At 36.6% G+C, this 21,484-nt stretch overlaps 1 protein-coding gene across 4 annotated transcripts in view; it reads left to right on the top strand.

Moving 5' to 3' along the window:
- Positions 1-21,484, top strand: part of PCDH9 (protocadherin 9) — a 1,049,538-nt gene that overhangs the window by 112,559 nt on the left and 915,495 nt on the right. The window lies entirely within an intron of this gene.

Raw genomic sequence — 21,484 nt, 5'->3', positions numbered from 1 at the left:
GGCCATGCTATAATTCCTTTTCTTCCATTCTCCTCTTGGGCTTTTAGGCATATACACACACGCCCACACACACACACCCGTGCCTAGTATGTGTTTTAAGCCATCGGGTCTAGGACTCAAACCACAGTTGACTACGTGGGACTCCAGTGACACAGCCATTATGCCAACTGCTGGTCCCTCAAGACACTTTAGAGGGTGTTATCTCTCTCACTTTTTCCCTCTGTCCCTCATTCATGGAAAAATCAATCAATAACAGGATTTACTATGTTAAATCATTTGTGTTAACACTTTAAGTTTAGGAAAGATGATTTACTATGTTAAATCATTTGTGTTAACACTAAGTTTAAGAAAGATACTCACGTATGCCTTATTTTCCTTTCAAATCCATTCTGATAAATCAGTCATAGAGAGGTAAATTCCCTTCCAAGATCAGTGAAGATGATTCTGTTGCACATCCATCTCAAAAAGGTGGGACTCCAAGGATACAGCCAGTTCTCTCAGCCCTTTTTTATCCTTGCCTTGTGATTTCTTTCTTCAGCCTCTCTCATCCCTTTTTGAAAGTTTTAAAATAATTAATAATAAGGAAAAACACAATGGAAAGTAAAAGTCCAATCATGGTTTAAAAAGTAAGTTTAGGGACCAGCAGTTAGCATAATGGCTATGTTGCTGGAATCCCATGTAGTAGACTGTAGTTCGAGTCCCGGACACGGTGACTTAAAACTCACGCCGGGCACGTGTGCATGCATGCCCAAGATCCCAAGAGTCTCCTCAAAGAACAGAGGAAAAGGGATTGTGGCATGGCCATGCCCCCAGGGGGGGTGATTTCTCGCTTTCTGTCTTTCTGTCTCTCTTTGTCTATCTGGTGAGCGCACGCGCCCTATAGCAAAACCTCTCAAAAAAAAAAAAAAAAAAAAAGTAAGTTTAAATTTCGCATTTCATTAGAAAATATATTACCTGGCCCAAACTATAAAAGTACATAAGCATCAACTTGAATTATACCTCTAAGTACGTGATCTTTTCTTTGGGTCTAGTCTCATTGTCATTTCTGTATTTTAATTTAGTAGCATTTTAGTGTTTTTGTTGTTGTTGCTGTTGTTTGTTTTTTAAGATAGATTTTTGCTATTGGGCGCATGCTTTTGCCAGAGACACAGAGAGAGAGAAAGAGAAAATGAGGTGAGAAATCTTTCCCACTCCCCCAGAGAGATGGTCATGCCAAAACCTCCTCTCTTCCATTCTCCTATCAAGATTTTGGGCATGCATGTATACACACCCAGTGTGAGTTTCAATCTGCCAAGTATGAGACTCAAACTGTGGTCAACCGTGTGGGAATCTAGCACTACAGCCACTACCCCAGATGCAGGCCCCATTTTAGGGTTTTTAATTGTTAGCTTACTAATTTTCTCTCTGCAAAAGGCATTATAGAATATGAAAATTATTGTAATGTATTTTAAGTAATATACCATTTTAGAGTATTAGATTATTAATTTTGAATAACTGAAACATGACAAAAGACCAACAAAATACTGGATTCATAATTAAGAATGTATGATAGTTGTTATACACATGACAATCCCCATCTAATGTGGTTTTTTATTTTTGTTTTGACGTTAAACATTTGTTTATCCTTCATGTGTTTGTTTCTAGTAGTAAAGCGGTATCAGAGATACACTGAAATAATCCTTCACTGAAGAGTTAAGTGACTATATCTATTTCCTGTTTCTTTCTTTGTGTGTGCAGAAAGTGAAAATGCTCGTTCATAATAAGAAAATGTAAGTCTGGTAGGCACCAAGGTTTTAATATTTAATTTTCTACATTATAAAGCAGACTCTTCTCTGTCTTCCCATAAATGCAGAAATGGATAAGATTAATTAAACATTAAACCATTATTCTTTGTAAAAGAAAAGCCCGTTGCCATCGTGTTTGATATACTTTCTTTCCAAGGTGATCTTTCTCCAGCCTAACTCTCATCCCTTTTTGAAAATTTTAAAGTAATTAATAATAAGGAATGTAGTCATTTCACTATAATTTCTCTCTCTCTCTCTCTCTCTCTCTCTTTTCCCTGGTATTCTTGTGAAAGACTTTAAAATAAATTGTGGATTGAATCCAGAATAGATCATTTATTTGATATTTATAAGACCTAGCATGTATTTTTTTTATGTTATATTAGAACTGTCTGGCAAGATAGAACAAATTTCTTTTCTAGTTTTTTTAGCTATAGGGAAATACATATATAAACTTTAGGGAAAGCAATGATTTGTGTACTTTACAACCAATCATCCTGAGGTTCATGATTTTACTATTTTAACCAGTGACTCATTTCTATAGACTAATAAATTCACAAGGTAAAAAAAAAAGCCAAGAAATATTGAACCTAAAATATAGAGTTGACATAAAGCCAGGATATTCATTTGAAACACACACACACTTTTTCATGCATATAACTTCTCTCATGCATTGTTACTTTCTAACATGTATAAACATAACTCATAATTGCCTGCACTTTTAAAAAACATGGGCATAATTACCATGAATGTAATTATAGCATTTGCAAGACTCTGTTCATCGCAGAGAGGTTTTTATTTTCTTTTTTTCCTCTCCCATTCTTTTGTTATGCAAGCTTATTTGCTATTCTCATTGTCAGAGGATGATATTCCTCCATACTTTACAATGTTATGGCAGATAGCCCATGGAAACATTCAGCATAAAGTAGATATATAACAAAATTACTAATAATTATCATTATTAGTAATGTTACAACAAATTGTTCTCAGAAGGTTGACTTCTGTCCTGAAATGGCATCAAGTTAAAAAAAAAAGAATGTTCTAGTGGTCATGTGGTTAGCATCAGGCATGAAAATATGCCTGCTGACAGGAAGACAAAATGATTACATAGACCATGCTCAGACTTATCTCTGCAGCCATCTTCCCCTACCCTTTCTGAGTGCAGGTAAGGTGCCAATCAATCAGTAAAGCCATGTACTACTGAAAATTCTTTGAACAGATTGTAGGCTAGCTGCCTCATCCTGTATTCCCAGAAGGCACATACTCTTGTAACATAATGGTGGGAGCTCCATGTCTCCTAGGGGAGACAAAGCAATGGAAACATATAATACCATTGTTCATCCACAGCCCATGAGTATCTGACTCTACTTTCTCTCTTATTCACATTAACCAAACCAAAAGTTTACAAAAAAAAAAACCCAGATTGAGTATGAACTGAACAAGAGGGAGTATAAAAGGGTAAGAAGAATCCCACTGAATAATAGACATTAAATAAAATGAATAATAATAATAATAACAACTAAACTAAAAAAGGCCTTTTGGTACCAACTGCCATAACATTGATTAACCCTGCTGTGTTTCAGCACCAGGTCATGCAAACCCTTTGACACCATTTCTTTGAGATGTCAGTCACATTTCAATAACTTTTCAGCATGGGCTTGTAAGTCCTGTCTCTTCATTGACTTTGAATGAGGCAGGTTGCTTATGAATGCAGCTTGAAGTGTCACTCAGAGATACTTGCATTGTGTTATCTTTGATTGACATGTCTGGGGGTTGTGGAAAAATTCCAGCATATCCAAATGTGCTTCTCTAAACACTGAATATCTTTACACGAGTGCTTTCTCCAGGAAAATTGGCTCATACCCTACGATTAGGATCCGTTTTACAGTGTTCCCTCTCACTATAGATGAGGCACATCCTGAAGGGATAGGATCATGGGACTTGGGAACTCCGGCTGCGTTTGCAATTCTGATTCCCACAAGCCTTTGGGGCTACAATTTAACTAATGTATCACATTAACTGCCACCTGCAGAGTCTATCTAACAACCTAATTACGTTGATGAGAATACCTGTGTAATACCCTCCTACTTGGCAAAAACAGTGGTGCTTAAAAGATCCTCAAACATCTTGCTCATCTGGAAAAAAAAATAATGAAAGCATTTTCTTTGTTACAAAATGACAGGCATATAAACAACTGATTTCAAATTATCCTTATGAACAAAAAAAGTGCTCATAACACTTATCTTGACTCCTTTGCAATGAATGACGTGGGCTGTTGGTAAACATGCTAGTGTAATTATTAGGTCGTCATGCCACATTTTTCTTTGTTTTTCTATGCAAAAATGTATCATGACTTCCTGACTACCCAAGAGAAAATGTATGGCCTGCTTTGAAGAAGTGTAGTGTGTGTGTGTGTGTTTGTGTGTGTGTGTGTGTGCGCGCGCGCGTGTGTGTGTAGAGAGAGAGGAGAGAAAGAGGTTTATAAATATATACATATATATTTAATGATAACATTATATATATGTAGATAATATGTGTATATGTGTGTGCATATATATTTACGTGTGCATGTATGTGCAAAAAACCTTGAAATGCATGGCGGAGCTGACTCTAGAGAAGGTTGGAGTAACTTGATATGCACCAAATGCCCTTCACAGCACCAGCCTTTGTTCTGTTGCAGGGCAAAGAGGGCACACATGCACACACACACACACACACACACACACACACATAAACACAACACACGCACATATGCTAGCAGTTTGCAATGTGCTACATTATCAAGGAAAGAATCACTTCCAAGTTCCCCTAAACTCTCATCATTCAACATAGAAGTATGCTTCATAGGCAAAACCATACCAGCCACAAAGGAGATGTACTCCAGGAGGAAATTTCCCATCTCCAAAGTGTACTTAGGTTCCAAGGGCTGGATCTGGACAACTCTGCACAGATAGAATTTCTGGTCACAATGTACCCTTGGTGGGAATGCCTTCAGAAACCACCTGTCAGACTGCCTTTCTATTGAGCTCACCAGCTCAGCTGAGCCAGACTCTTAAGAAGCTCCCAAAGCCAGGACTAAAGCTGCCTCTGGGGCCCTCCAGATTTATTTCTCTTCATTTGAAGATCAAATTCAATCAGCTTACTTTTTATCCCAGTAAGGAATATATTTTTATAATACAATGATGCCTCTAGGTCCATCAGGGGCAACAGTTATTTATACATTATTACTCGTTTAATTTCTTTGTTCTCCACCTAACACGTAGCAAAGATCAATTGACTTAAATAAAAATTTTGAGGGACCAGCAGTTAGAATAATGGCTATGTAGCTGAACTCCCATGTAGTCGACCGCAGTTCGAGTCTCGGACCTGGCGGTTTAAACTCACACTTGGTGCATGTGCATGCGTGCCCAAGATCCCAAGAGGAGAATGGAGGAGAAGGGATTGCGGCATGGTCATCCCCTCTGGGGAGTGATTTCTCACTTTCTATCTCTCTGTCTCTCTCTTTCAGGCGAGTGCACATGCCCTATAGCAAAAACCTCTCAAAAAATTTATTTTTGATTACAGTGGAAATGAATCATCATGGGCTAAAATAGTCTGAGAGCACTAGGTGATGTTTGGGAAGTGCCAAAGTCAAATTTCAAAACTTGAATGGAGTCAGCCCTAATTTTTCTTAAAATATGGAAGAGTGAAATCCTGTCATTTGTGACAACCTGGATGAGCCTGGAGAAAATTATGCTAAATGAAATAAGCTGAGCACTGAAAGACAAATAATGTATGTTCTCCATTAGTGGAAGCCTAAAGATTTGATGGGATGAGTGAGGAGTTTAAGTTTGGATAGCAGAGGCTTGAAGGGGGCAGGGGGTGGAGAAATGGGGAGAACTCGCTTAATAGGTTCAAAATTGCAAGTTGATAAGTGCAATAAGTCTTGGAGTACTATAGTCCTAAAGTGCTATAGCACACAGTAGAATAACTATAGTTGGTGACAATTTAATGTGTATTTCAAAACAGCCAGAAGAATTTCAAATATTCACAACACAAAATAATAGTAACTGTTTGAGATGATATGTTTGTTTATTGCTCTGGTTTGATCACTATATTTTGTATTCACATATTGAAAAATGACACTTAGCCCCATAATATATACAACTATGTCAATTAAAATTATAATTGAAACTTGTCTATTCTTTTCTTGTCCCTGATCACGACCGTCTCCTTGTTGTAAGGGTACAGGAAGATTTATGTCTTAATTCATGATTAATAGACTAGTAATAGTTTAAATGGATTTTTGTGAACTATTCTAGACATCTAAACATCAAGTCCTACATTGTTTCCTTATTTATGCAACCATTCTATGAATTAAATTGAAAAATACATTTGTAAATTGATATTTAGCTACATTGATTTGGGGAATACTTAATCAGAAGAGGTGAAGTTTCACTCTATTTAGGAATATGTGCGTGTGTGCCCAAGATCCTGAGAGGAGAATGGAGGAGAAGGGATTGCGGCGTGACCATCCCTCCTGGGGGGGTGATTTCTCGCTTTCTGTCTCTATGTCTCTCTCTGTCTGTCTGGCAAGTGCACAAGTCCTATAGCAAAAACCTCTCAAAAAAATATATATATATACTACGGTTTTCTAAAGAACAAAGCTATGGATTGACTAAGATGGTTATACTGATGGTGAGACAACTTCAGTTTGACAATCAACCTACTACAGTCTAGTGGCTAAAAGTTGAAGTTCTAGAGTCAGACAGTCTAAATTTGAATACTGATCATTTCTTTCTAAATACATAATGTTACTTTTGTACCTCAGATTCGTCATCTGGAAAATGGGTATATTAATATTCCTAATTTTAGGACTATTAAATGAATTAGCATAAGGAATACAATTAAAACATTGAAGGACACAAAATAAACACTCAGTACCTATAAACTACATTTGATATTGAATATGAATAGAGATTTGTAGGTTATCTTTCCAATTTTAGTATATGTGCTGCCAAAGTGAGCACGAAATTTGTAGGTTATCTTGAAGAATTTCAATCAGGACTATTATATATTAATACATTAATAATACTAAGTTAATACTTTGTATAGAGTACGCATATTTTAACACAAAACTTAGGCTATTCACTTTAAACATGATACCTGCTTTCATTATGTAAATCTTTTGTCAAGCCTCTTTTTTCTTTTATATGTAAATATATGAAGGAAGTGTTTATAGAAGATAATGCTTTAAATTCTTACCTTAAAATTTTAAAAATGTTTCAGCAACAGGGGATTAGTAGGTATAATTGTATATAATACTAATTGTGTTGAGAAAATAAAGAATATTATTTAACATGTGTTAATATTATTTTTCTCAACCTAGATTAGTATCATATACACACATGTATATACAAATATACATAAATACAAACAGATGCTCCTTGATTTATGATAGGATTACATCTCAGTAAACATTATATTAAAAATTAAGTAAAAAATGTTTTTAATGTACCTAACCTACTAAAAAATCCCAGCTTAGCCTAGCCTGCTTGAAACATCCTCAGAACACTAGTTTTAGCCTACAACTGAGCAAAATTACCTAACACAAAGCCTATTCTATAATAAATATAAAAATTTAAAATTTAAATTGCAATTTCTACTGAATGTGTATCTCTTTCACACACTGTAAAGTTAAAAAATTGTAGGTCGAACCATTGCAATTTGAAAGGTGTTTGAATATTAATATTTCTGTAGCAAAGGGGAGAAGAGACATTCTTAATCTCTTGCCATATTTTTGTTCCCACCTACCCTAGGCTATATAGAGTAACAGAGCTCTGTTTCAAGCCATGCCCTTCATACTATGCATGGTATGGGTATGGGAGTAAGGACTGAAAATAAGAGATAAAGGAAAAATTCAATAGCTCCCTGAAAAGTTTGTATTATCTTTAAGCTGGACTGAGACACACACTTTGTGTTTAGGCTGCCAAGTCACAAAAGAGCTGCAATATATAATACCATGCATGCAATCCACATTTAGTCAATGGTCAACAGTCCAGAGCCAGCATGTAAAGGCTGGGAAGAATGAACAGGTGAAGAGCTGTTGAGTATCTATTCTGTATTAGGCACAGACACTTTACATGTATCATTCCATCTCTCAATTTTGTAGGTAAGGTAACTAAGACTAAAGAGTCTTGCCCAGAGTCAGAAACTTCGAGTCACAGAACCAGGATGTTCATTACATACTGACACCAAGCCCAGGATTTTCCAACTCCGTCCATATAATCTAAGTTCCACTTCCAGGCAAGATGAGGCTGCAAAAAAGAAGCCACTCTCCTAATGTGTTAATTTAGGAAGTTATACCAGGACTTATCTGGATCTTGGGAATATCTTTCTTAGTAGAATTCAATGAGGTGAAGCTGAATTCATGCTATCAACAGGAATACATTACACAAAAGGGACACGGAACTGTCTCAACACCAGTGAAGGTTCTAGCCCCAGTGGAATATGGCTTTCTGAAAGGCTTCTTTTTTCTGCCTGATCTGTTGGAATCTACTCTAGACAGCGATGACCATATAAGGTCTGGGGAAGGGATGTATAAAACAAACCGAATCCAGAAGTTCCTTTCACTCCCACTCCTAATTCACCGTGTATTTGAAAACGAGGTTCCTTTTCCTTTGTCTCCTCTTTCTCCTTCAAAAATTTAATCAAGACATTACATCTTGTGAGGTCAATGATTTATATCACCGAATAATATATCTCACACACAAAAGTTAGGGTGATATGCTGGTAGGTGTTAGGTTATTAAATTTAATAAAGAATAATGTTGCTTGAGAAGTGCTTTGAGTCTGTCATAAATTAATACTGGGCACCCAACAATGTGTTTATTGTTTTACAGTGAAGAACTGATTAAGAAGTCCCATAGGACCTTCTACCTTGTGCAGAATTAATCTTTAACATGTTTTTATACTCTACAAGATTGTAAGCTGCTTGAGGAAAGATAACAAGTTATTTATTTATTCGTATTTTTTTATCACACCTATAATATTCTTGTGTACATGATGGGTATTCCCTAAGTGTATATTAAATTCTTCAAATGAATATATTTGACTTTATCTGAAACACTCTCAACAGATGTTTGTCCAACTGAGTTTCGAGTTTTTATTAGTTTTATTTATTTGGCATGAATTGCAAAGAACTAAGAGTGCTTAAACTCAATTTGATCTTCTTTGTCCTTAGGTGATAACAATATGACACACCACAGATGACACTACATTGACAATATTTAGTAGTAAAGAATGTATGCATTGTACTCATCTGAAACCACAAATTTAATGTTTTTTAGTATTTTGAAACAACAAAAGCCATCAAAGTTATAATTCAGAATAATTGTGTGAATTACAGTGCAGGATTTATATCCAGTCATGGATAGGCATGAGAGCAAGTATTCTTTGTTCATTTTTCCTACTCTTCAGATGAAACATATTTTGAGATATAGATACTGTTTGAGGAGCTTCTTTAGTGATGGGTGTCTCACTAGTTAATATTAAATAATTTTGAGCAGTAATATATATAGAATACTTGTAACAGACATCTTATAATCTATAGTGACAAGGTGTTTAAGAAAAAATCAACTAGTTTATTCCTTGGAAGCTTATATTTTATATTACATGACTTTATTATAATTAATCTTACTGTAGTAAATACAAGATACTTTGATGATTAAATACTTATTTAAGGTCTCATTCTTATTTTCACCTTTCCTCGTAAACAGCTTACAGGTAGAAATTGCCAGTTTCAAAGCTCCAACAACACACTCCATTGACAATGGGAATTGCAGACTAGATCCTGCATTTAACAATAGGATAGATTCTGACTGGAGCACATCAGAAATGCATTACAGTTTATAATTGATAGACAACACAGAATACCTTCTTTGACATGTATGCAAATGTTAGAAGCACAGCAATTATCACAAACAAATGAAAGGGAAATTTTGAGTCTAACATTCTGTTCTAGTAAGTCTGTTCATACCTTATATTTTATTTATATTAATTAAGAATGAGATGGGGAGTAGCAGATGGCATAATGGCTATGTTGCTGGACTCCCACATAGTCGACCGTGGTGTGAGTCCCAGATCCAGTGGCTTAAATTCATGCTGGGTGCATGTGCGTGTGTGCCCAAGATCCCGAGAGGAGAATGGAGAAGGGATTGTGGTGTGGCCATCCCCCTTGGGGGTGATTTCTCTGATTTCTCTCTTTCTTTCTCTCTGACTCCCTGTCTTTCTGATGACTGCATGCACCCTATAGCAAAGATCTCTCAAAAACAAAAAAAAGAAAGAATGAGATGACAGCTATTAAGTTTACTTGTCAGCACAAATACTTTCCTAATCATACTTCCATGGTTTAATAATCACATTGACTGATGGTGAGTATCATAAAATTACTTTAGTAAGACACATATCTACATAAAAGAAAATCAAAACAGGGCTTAACCTAGTGCTTAAAATGAAGGATATAAAAACACAAACAACAGAAGCATTTTTGACCAAGCAGGTATATGTTTTTTAAGGATAAAAAGCATTTTTTATTTTTATTTATTTATTATTTTGTCTTAAATATATGAAGAGAGGGAACCAGCAGTTAGCGTAATGGCTATGTTGCTGGACTCCCACGTAGTCGACCGTGGTTCATGTCCCAGACCCGGTGGCTTAAAACTCACGCCAGGCGTGTGTGTGTGTGTGCTTAGGATTCCTAGAGGAGAATGGAGGAGAAGGGATTGCGGCGTGACCATCCTCCCTGGGGGGGTGATTTCTCACTTTCTGTCTCTATGTCTCTCTCTGCCTGTCTGGCGAGCGCACGCGCCCTATAGTGAAAACCTCTCCAAAAAATAAAAAAAATATATATATGAAGAGAGTTGCTCTTTGGAGCACAGCAAAGTCTCAGTTTGCTCTTTCCAGTGATAAGCTAGTTCAGGTAAGGCAGGAGCTCTGCATGGTAACAGCTCTCAGCATTTCTCATAGAAATAGGCTGATGTCTATGTTCACTCCAAAGTAGCAACCCATCACAATCTTTATTTGCTTTCTGGTCCTGGAAACGTGTCTTTTGTGAATCAGGTAAGAATAAAAATATGAATAGAAAAAGCTTCTTTGGCATAACATGTTTAGAAAGGTGAGTAGATATTCTTTATCCAAATTTATTTAGTTTTATTTATTTTCTTTTTCTTTTTTTTATGTTTTTTTTTCCCCCCATTGGGTGCATGTACTCTCCAGAGAGAACCAGAGAGAGACAGTGAGAAGGAAAATGAAAAATCATCCCCCAGGGGAAAAGGACACCACAGTTTTCTTCTCTGTTCTCCTCCTGGGATTTTTGGCACATAGACAAAAACAGGGTGACTTTCCAACCACTGGGTCCAGGACTGGAACCTCAGTCACCCATGTGGGAGTCTGATACTTTATCCTCCATGTCACCTGCTGGCCCCATTGCTTATCTAAATGTAAAGGAAGGAGCCAAGCAAATTTAAAGGAATTATATTAATAGTAAATGGAGGAATGCATGAAGGAGAAAGCCTCAACGAGTGTATTGACTTCGATTAGCTCTGTAGAGGAATCTTTTTCCATGTTTGTATCACTAGAAAAATAGTGACAGAATTTTTTCTTCTAAAGAATGAAATTAACTTCACAGGTGAACTAATTTACATATAAAATAGTATTCCTTGCCCATTAATTCTGGAAGATAGGTTTTGTGAAGTTACACTGAGCTGAATGTATGCTTTGCTTCTTAACTACTGGTCTACACTGATCCTTCAGTTTCTATCTGTGAAAGAAGATAATGCATACTCGGGAATAAACTAGAACATTTGTGTAATACAAAAGAGTCAAAGGCATCTCGTTTTCATAGGCTTCTCTACCATATAAGGAAAATATTTAATGTTTAAAGTTAAAGGCAATATTTCATTTACTTATTTACTTTTTTATTTTTATTTTTATTATTTTTTTCTTTTTTTTTGGAGAGTATTTTTGCTATAGGGTTTATGCGCTCACTGAAGAGACAGAGAGAGACAGAGAGGCAGAAGATGAGAAATCACACCCGTGGGGGCTGGCCATGCCACAATCTCTTCTCCTCCATTCTCCTCTCAGGATCTTGGGCACACATGTACATGCACTCAACGTGAGTTTTAAGCTGCCTGGTCCAGGACTTGAACTGTGATAGACTATGTTGGGAGTCCAGTGATGTAACCATTATACTATCTGCTGGTCCCGGGATGTATTTTATTTATGTAGACATAAATTTTCTTTATTGCAGTTGGAATCATCACATCTGTAATTGTTATTCATAAATAAGAGAAAAAAAAAATTGGTCAGGAATCTGGACCAAATCATGAGTTGGAAAAGGAAGGATCAATAAATCCAACTTGTTCGTTGTAAGATAGATACATGTTCTTCTTTCAAGCCATGTGTTTCTTTGGGATGAATTCATCATATTCAACTATACCATTTTATTTTTTAAGAGAAATTTTTTCTATAGGACATAGGTGTTTAATGGAAAGACAGACAGAAATCCCAAGGAGTGATTTACTCCTTGTGGGGTGAGGGGCAGCCACATCACAATTTTTCTCCTCCATTCTCCTCTCGGGATTTTTTGCATGCATGCACATGCACCCAGCACGAGTTTCAAGCTGCTCAGTCCAGGACTCAAACCATGGTAGACTATGTGGGAGTCCAGCAACGTAAACATTATGCTATCTGCTGGTCCCCAATTACGCTATTTTAAAATACAGAATGAATATACAGTGTATTATAGATGAGAAAATTCATTTGGTATGCTGTAGTAATACACATTGCATGTAAATATAACAATAAAAAATGATTAGTTAAATTTAATTAAATTAAAAAAAACAGAGCAAAACATATAAAAAAATATAGGGCAGAGGAAACAGGCTGAGGGCAGTTACATGACTTCTATAACATTACATGTAGTGGTTTAATGGTAGGCCCCAAATAGTGCCAATCTCTTGTACTTCCAAATGTAGAACACTTTCTTCTTTAGAAGAAATATTTTACTTATGAACACAATAGCCATATGATCTGGCATCAGGAAAATTCTATCCATTACTATTGCATGAATAGGTTTTCTAAACAAAAGTTCAAGAAAGGATATGCATTTAAGTAGCATTCTCTTGAGATTGATGATAATACGTAAAAAAAGATGAGAAAGTGTTATACAAAAATAAGTGTGGAAAAGGGCAAGAAAAAATAATTATTCTGTATGATGGGGAATAAAAAAAGCTAAGATAGCACAACAAAGACATTAAAACTTAACATTGCTCCAGGCGGCAATATGTTGTAATTCTCTGGCAGAACACAGAACAGATTTATCCAATCCCAATACAGTAACTCATGGGGCCCGCAGGTTCAACACATTTTAAAAGGACAGCTCATGCTCACTGTCTGCTGTTTTATAAGTAGTTGGAGCTTCCAGGAAAAACAAGAATAGGGACATGGATATCCCAGACTACATTTACAGCCAAAACAAAGAGATTTGCAAAACTTATAAAAGCGCATTGATTCTTCTAAATCCCAAATTTAACCAAAATAATTCCCAAATTTAACAACAAAATTATTTATATAAAGAAATACCCTGAAAGTGGTGAGGATTATTTTCTTATAACTTCACTTATAGGTGGAAGTCTTCAAAAAGTTTAGAGGGCCACCAAGTGGCATGGTCGTCAGCTGACCATGGTTTGAGTGCCAGAACTGCAGGCTTGCTTTCTCGCTTTCTGTGTGTGTGTGTGTGTGTGTGTGTGTGTCTGGCAAATTAAAATAAATAAATGAATAAATTAAAAAGAAAGTTTATAGAAAATGCATGCTATGGGGGCCAGCAGGTGGTATGGTGGATGGAGGTACTGGATTCCCACATTGTCAACCACGGTTTGAGTCCTGGACCTGGCAGCTTGCTTTCTTGCTTTCCCTTTTTCTTTCTCTGCCTCTGGTCAAATTAAAAAATAATAATAATAACAAATGATATTAAATAAATAAATAGCTCTTTAAAAATGCATACTATAAAAAATAACTATGCATTGATTTAAAAGATTTTGGCACCAACATATACTTGTACTTTAATTTTATCTTTGTATAAGTTTTTTAAACATTTATTTCTATTAGGAGAGTGACAGAGAGAGAGAGAAAGAAAGAGAGACCCTCAACAGGTCTCAACATGCAGTAGTTTCCCCCCAAATATTCCGAAGCAAGCCAGAATCAGTCAGGCATGCCTGTTACACACTTAACTGGGTACTGAACCAGGGATCCTCCATGTGAATCCAGCCTTGCTTGGTCAGTGTGTTCTCGCTGCACCAAGCCAGTACACGTACAGGCTGTGGAGTACCTCAGGTGTGTCTCTTACCATGCTACTCTGAGTGGTTTGAGGGACTGTCATAATTTATTTCTTCAGAATCTTTCTGAGTTTATGGTAGGAAAACATAGCCTGTTGCTAAACAGATTAATAAGTAGATGGATTTTGCTAACAATGGAATGTTTCTTCTCAGTGCAATAAGTTTCTAGTCCCATTTCCTCTGCAGCAGTCCAAGTGATTTCCTCAAAGTAAGGTATTTTTCAGCATTCTGTCTCCTTATTGCAAAACCAATAATCTTCACATCATAATAGATGAGAAAATAATTTGAAAACTGTAAAGTATTATATAAAGTAGGAAAGTGTTATCAGTTTATCTCAGTCAGTAGAGAAAGTCTAGTATGTATTATTGGGGATTTGAGTATTAATAAGACCTAATTTTTATCATATTGGATGAAGTATTCCTGTGACTAAACAAATGATAGGATGTGATTGAACTATGTCACCAATAATGTAATGAACTATGCAACCTTACTGTGTAAGCAATAATGAGGGAAAAACTGACTGTTTTGCAACGGGAGAGTTGGGGATAATTACAGAGAAATGATATTTTAAACTGGAGTTTTCAGATTGAATGATGCAAAGCTTAGAGAAAAAGAAGCAAAGGGAGAAAGATTGAGTAGGTAAGGTAAGGAAATGTTGTTTGCCGGGGTCCAGCCTTGGCGGGGGTGGGTTGACTCGTAGGAGGCGGCGCAGGTGAACAGAAACAAAAATTAGACTAAGACCTCAATGCCTTTTAGCAAGTTCTCAGCCGGCCACAGCCAGAGCAGAACTCCAGGTTGCAGCGCCAGCGGCTACCAAACACGTATTTATTGAGGGATCTTACAGGAGTAGGTGTTTGAACAGGTGAAGCCAAACACAGTTCTCAGAACGAAGGAGTCTATTTGTCTGGTGCATTTTCTTCTTCAGTTTTGATTACCGGACAGGGTCTTTTGAAGAGGGGGCTTGGAGGAAGTTTGGTAACTTCAGTCCCGGGCCAGGGCAATAACATTGCTGGTTGCATAGGCCTAGATAGAAATCTTGTCTTGTTAAGTAAAGATATGGTTAATATATACTAAAGTGAAATATCTATATTGCTTTTGGGGTAATTTACAGATATGGGGGTGAGCCTATTGCCTACATGGGAAAGGAATGTGGTCTTGCGAGTAGCTTAATGACTGACCTAAAGTTTACTGTGTACTTGGGACCCTCTACGTGCTGTTCTATACAATGGCTGTGGCTTGGGGAACAGTGATCTTCCCTTGTCCTGAGATCAAAGGTGGCTCATGGTCTTTGTTTGGGGTATTAGTGCCTCATGGATGAGTCCCTAAACCTTCCCCAGCTACTGAGGTTGTTTTACCAATTTAGTAGCTTTCCATTAACTCAAACCTTTTCTAATGTTATCTATGTAATCCCCAGTAGGAGAGGTGACTGCAGCACTCTTTATTGACATTTTCCAGGCAGGTGGGGGGGGGAAGGGGGGGCGATTTCTGGAGATAATTCCCCTTCGCTAGCGTTAGGGATCCGCATTCCTTCAGGATTATTGTAAAAATTATAGTAAGGCTGGGGGTGTTATTTTGCCCTTATGGGGTACCGTCAGGAAAGCTCATGGCAGAGAAATTGAGTACCGGCCAGTACAACGTCACAAGGGAGGGCTTGTAAACTGGGCGGTGCCTCACAGTTTCTTCCCAGTCCAGGCCTTGCCTTTTAGACATGGGAGGCAGCCTCTTTACCAACTTGTATTGTCTGCATGGCCCCGTCAGTTGTTGATGACAGAAAAAGGAAACAAACACTCGTTTGCTTTTATTCTTATTTTTAGTTTAGCTTTGCTATAGGCCATGTGTGCTGGTCAGAGAAAAACAGAGTTGGAGGAGAAGGGATGTGACAAATTACCCCCGAGGGAGGATGACTACACTGTAATCCCTTCCTATCCATTTTCCTCTCAGGATTTTGGGCACACACACACACACACACATCCGGTGTGATTTTCAAGCTGTTGAGTCAGGAGTGAACTGCGCAGTCAGCCATGTGAGATCCAGCCACCTTACACTCCATGACACCTGCCTTCCCAACTTTTATTTCTAATCCCTAATTCCAAGTTTCAGCTATGAGATCTAGTGAAGAGTCACGTCCATAATGGATAATCCCTCATCACAGGGATGGCCTGTATAACAATGAATTATTCACATTGCACATTTGATTATGAATTGCATATAAACTCAGATATGACCATTATAAATGCAAATCTCTTCTCTAGATGTACTGTAAGCCTTTTTCTGGACATTTACACAAACCTTTATTATTATCTTTTCATTCATGGGCATTAGATACAGTAGAGTTTAGAAGACTTGTTTTTAATTCCCACACATATGTGTAGTAAATGTAAATAAGAAATCATACAAAAAGAAAAAAGGAGACTCATCACTGGGTCAGTAAGATCAAGGAGCTAGATATCTAATGGCTGAATCACAATTCAAGTCCCCAACCAAGTACCTTGAAAAATCACACCAGGTGTAAATGCATACCCAAGATCATGAGAAGAAAATGGAGAAGAGATTGCACTATGGCCATCCCCCATGGGGAAGTCATTTTTCACTCCCCCCTCATTACTCTCTTTGTCTCTCAGTCTGTCTTTGATGAGTGCATGTGCTCTAAGGCAAAGACAGAAAAAAATTAAAAAGAAAAGAAAAGGATCATTGCTTAAACATTTCTATATCATGTGGCTTTCCATTTTTTGGCATAGGTTGCATCATGTGTTCAGTCTGGCTTTTAGGGACTACTCTTAAATCCTGAAATAAAAATCAATTTCTGTCATCTCTCTGTGTAAGTCATTTGCACTTTCTGATTGTGCAACTTTACAATGTTTGATACTAAATTTTCTTCCACGCTTTTCTGTGCTAATTTATTACTAGGGAGCAAGACCTGCTGATTATTATACAGAAATATCTAATAATCTGAAAGGTATTTTAATGATATATTTAATTTGTAAGATGAGGTAAAGTTGATATAAAAAAAGTAATGTTTTCTTATCTACTAATGCAATGATAGTTTTTATTGAAAGGAGAAAGAGGAAGTGACTATTCTAAAAGTTTTAAATGCACATTTATAACTGCTTATAGGCAGTATATTCACATGTGATATATTTTACTCTAGGATAATATCCAGGTGATCCAAAATCAGCTGATAAAATTATAACAGAAACAACTATGGCATTAACAACAGCAAAATCATCAAACTTAAAAAGAAGAAAAGAATTTCTAACCTCCTAATGCTTTAGATCCATAATAGATCTTAGGATGAAAAGTTTTTTCTCTTTCCATCCATTACAACCTTGTTTAAAGGACATACTCTTTCTTACTTGATAAACTTGGAACATGATCTTACACAGTTTGTGTTCTAATTCACTGTCATAAACCACCTGCTACTGCAAAGAAGATGTTTGAAACCCCAAGCACAACTAAATTAATAATCATATGATGTATGCCAGGTCATATAGCTTTTCCTCAGCAAATAAACTAATTTAAATAAGTTACTTGTTCTACATTTGGATGCTGACCCTAGTAAATTGTGGTGACATCTAGAAAATTACTTGTTAGGAAAAGGTATTTAGGATAAGTAGGTTGTAGAGTGAAGTTCCTGCCGTGCCATAGATATAAATATTTAGGAGCTTGATTAAATTTTGATCCTCCGTTCAGGCCAATCTTCAGCTCAACACTATCATACTCTCTGACTTCTCGCTTTGCAAAAAGCTATGGCCACTTACAAAGTTAATTTAAAGGTATATGTATGTTTCACCTTGCTTGGCTTGCAGGAAGTCATGTATATAATAGATCTTTCACAGACAAAGAAGAAATGCTGGGAGCTCAGTTTAATGAAGCAGAGGTAAGGAAACAAAATCCATTGTGCCATATGGCAATTATGCCATATGATTCAATTTATTACCAAATAAAACTTCACAGTTTTCAGTATACAAATTTAGTGTTTCTTAGAGGTTTTCTGCAGGATTAGTTGTCCAGACATTTACCAAAAAAAATATATACAATAATTTGTGCTTGTTGCAGGAAGTGTAAGAAAATGAAGTCAACTAGAACAGTAAATAAAAGTAGAGGCTAGTTCTCTCCCAGTCTTGCTGTAAGTGTCAAGAACTTGGAAGACCTTCACCTAATAAATATAATACTGTTTGGCTTGGATCTGTTTATTCTTATATCAAGCTTCTACAGTAACATCTTCTGTAGCATGCAATCTTTTGTTCCCATAGAGAAAGTTAGATGTTTTCTTATCTTAAAGTGATTTATCATTACTCATTTGAACTCTTAACTGCCTGTTAGACTGCTACATTTTATTAAGTTCAAACTAGCTCAGTGTTGAAAATTTAATGTCATTTTTCATTTATGGAGTGATGTTACACTTTTCTAAAAAATTTATATATTCTAACCCTGATCATCCAGTCAACTCACCTGTTCCTCATGGAAATTATGCTAACACATCCTTTTCTTGGGGAGTCACTAAAGAGTTCTTGCATTTTATATGTTATCTTCAAATCCTCAAATAAGTTATATTTGAGATCTGACATTTTTATGACTCAAATCCTTTTTAATTTACACCCTTAATTAGGTCACATTAAGGGAAGTGCTTTAAAAAAATCCAATGCATTCATTCATCTGTGAAAGTGGACATTTATATTATTACTTCAAATAAGATTGCTCTCGGTGGTTCAAAGTTCCTGATGCATTTACGAAGTGCAATTTCATAGCACACGCACATAGACAATATTATAAATAGAACTCAGTGTCACTTGTATTCAAGTTATAAGTTTAAACTTGACTCCGTTTCCTTTCTCATGCTTACTTCCATGTTTTTCATTTTATTAAGACATTTTCAAAATAGGCTTTAAATGTGATGCTCCGTGATGCTTACATTTAGAACCCATCACAACCCCCTTCTCCAAGAACAAAGCTGGATGTGAACACCCCTAACTTCCACTTGGATATGCAGTTTGACTTTCTCAATGAAATTGGCAGAGATCCTCAAGGCTGAAAGGGAATCCTTCAAGGAGGACAATAGTGCTTTTCTTTGGCAGTAGGAAAAGATGCAAGAGGACACAATTAATTCCCTACTCTCGCCTTCAATGGCTCAATTCATCTGTGCCAGTTCACCAGCATTTTCAGTGATTGGCATGGAAAAGGAATACAGAAAAATAGATCTACAGAACTGCTCCTCAACAGACAACTCACTTATCTATAACCTGTCAAATTTGCCAGCAATTAGTGTCAGTATCATAAATTCTTTACCAATTTGTCAAGACATGGTTTTCCAAGACATGTTTTTTTTTTTCCTTCCTGTTTCTAATTGGTTCTGTTCTAAGAGCATGTCCTTAGAGCTCATCTGCCTCCAATACCTAAGTTTTATTCTTTTCTTAAATGGATAATGTAAACATGTGATAGTATAAAGTTGTAAGTAAAATTTGGCCCAGCTCATGTGGAAATGGAAATTCCCTGGAAGGCAACATTAATAATGAGTTGACTCAGTAAGTTTGCTAGAGTGGGTTTGATGTCTTGCTTGCATTTTGAGGTGCATTTGTTGTTGCTTTGGGGAAAGTACATTGGGTTCAACAGAGCATAGAATTTTGAATTAACCTCTTATTTTCCTCACCTTGAACATAATGATTTCAATAGTCTTTCCTTATATATTTATGGTAGGTGAAAAACAGGAGTAATAGGTTTAATTTTATCAATTTCTCTAGCCTCATTTTAGTCAATTGAGCTGAGAGTGAGAAAATATCAGTGTCTGCTCACCCATCTGTTTTGTAGATAGCTTTACTAAACCTCATTCCCAGGATTTTCTTTTCAAGTCACATTAAATAATAACTTGTCCTATTTAGGTCCTTGGAGTGGGAACAATTCGTTCTTCATTTAGAGGATATTTCATCTGGCCCCCTCTTCTTTTTCCTTGTGCTCCCTGACTAGATAAACGTTCCAAACAGGCTGGAGAAATCACCAGTTGCTTTGCAGAATTATACCAAACTTTGCCAGTACCTGCTTTCTAGTTGAATAAGACGTGTGTGTGTGTTCATGTGTGTAGATACAATGAAAAATAATCTGTACAGAGGCCAGCAGGTGGTGTGCTGGTTAAAGTGACTTGATCCCACATGACCAAGTACACAGTTGAGTCCTGAACTGGCAACATGAGAAACATTCTGAGTACATGTGTGTGCATACCCAAGATCTTAAAAGGAGAGAGAAGTGGAGGAGAGGGGATTGCAGTATGAGCATCCTCCATTCTGGTTGCTTTCTCACTGTCTCCCCTCTCTCTGTTTCTCTCTCTGATGAGTGATGTACCATCTAAAATTTTTAAAAAATAAAAATAAATAAAAAGTAGAACAATTTATAAGAATGAGGATAATAGAAAGCTTCCATGTAATTTTCTCAAATTCTGTATGGCTGTTTCCAGCATTCTCTTATTGATATTGTGATCAATATTAGCATTTTAAGCTTGGGGGCTTCCATGAGTTTTCGCTTACTGAAGAAAATAAGATAATCTTTTGATAGCAGATACCTAAGAGAAAGTCAGTGAACAAAATAATTTATGTGGCTTGCCAGATTCTATCATTTATCCCAGGAGGAATGTTAAAGCATGTTGGAAGGAGACAGGAAGAAGAAAACCACAAAAAAGTGAAAGAAATGAAAGGAAAAAAAAAATAAAGCAAATGATGCTAACTCAAGTATCACTACTATGTCTGTACAACATAAGTAGTTACTAATATTTTGCTCTTTTGCCATTCTGAATTGATTTTGTCTCTTTTCTCAGTTACTCACCTCCTCATGAGATAGGACCTTACTGTCTCCCCCTGCATATGTAAAGCAATTTGTGCTTTATAAACACATATTACACAAACAGATACACACTTTACCTGTGTCATTAAAATTCATCGGGGTAGCAGTTAAGAAAAGAAATACCATTACTGACAGGAAATAAAGACAAATTGATTTTTTTAAAAACATGAGCATTATTTTGAAACTTCTTTTGTTCAGCTGTTGAAATGGTACTAAGAGGATTCAGATGACTTCTCCAGGACCACATAGCTGGCAGCATCTGGATCCAAAACCAGACCTTCTGACTAATGTCTTTGGCCTTCATGACCAAGTTAGGCTACCACATCTTATTTAAGTTGGTAAAGAATAAAATTCGAAGACAGTCCCCATGGCCTATGGTTATGGGTGTCAGATCCAACAGGGCCAACTGTGCAGTTCGAATCTCAGTCCTGCTGGCTTATAAAACACGTGTGCCAGTGTTGGTGCCCAAGGCCTAACCAGATGGAGAAATGAAGATGAAGAG

The sequence above is a fragment of the Tupaia chinensis genome, unplaced genomic scaffold, assembly GCF_000334495.1.
Source record: "Tupaia chinensis unplaced genomic scaffold, TupChi_1.0 Scaffold000658_2, whole genome shotgun sequence".
NCBI lineage: Eukaryota > Metazoa > Chordata > Mammalia > Scandentia > Tupaiidae > Tupaia > Tupaia belangeri.
Note: the sequence above shows the minus strand (reverse complement) of the source record. Positions and strands in the feature narration are given on the sequence as shown.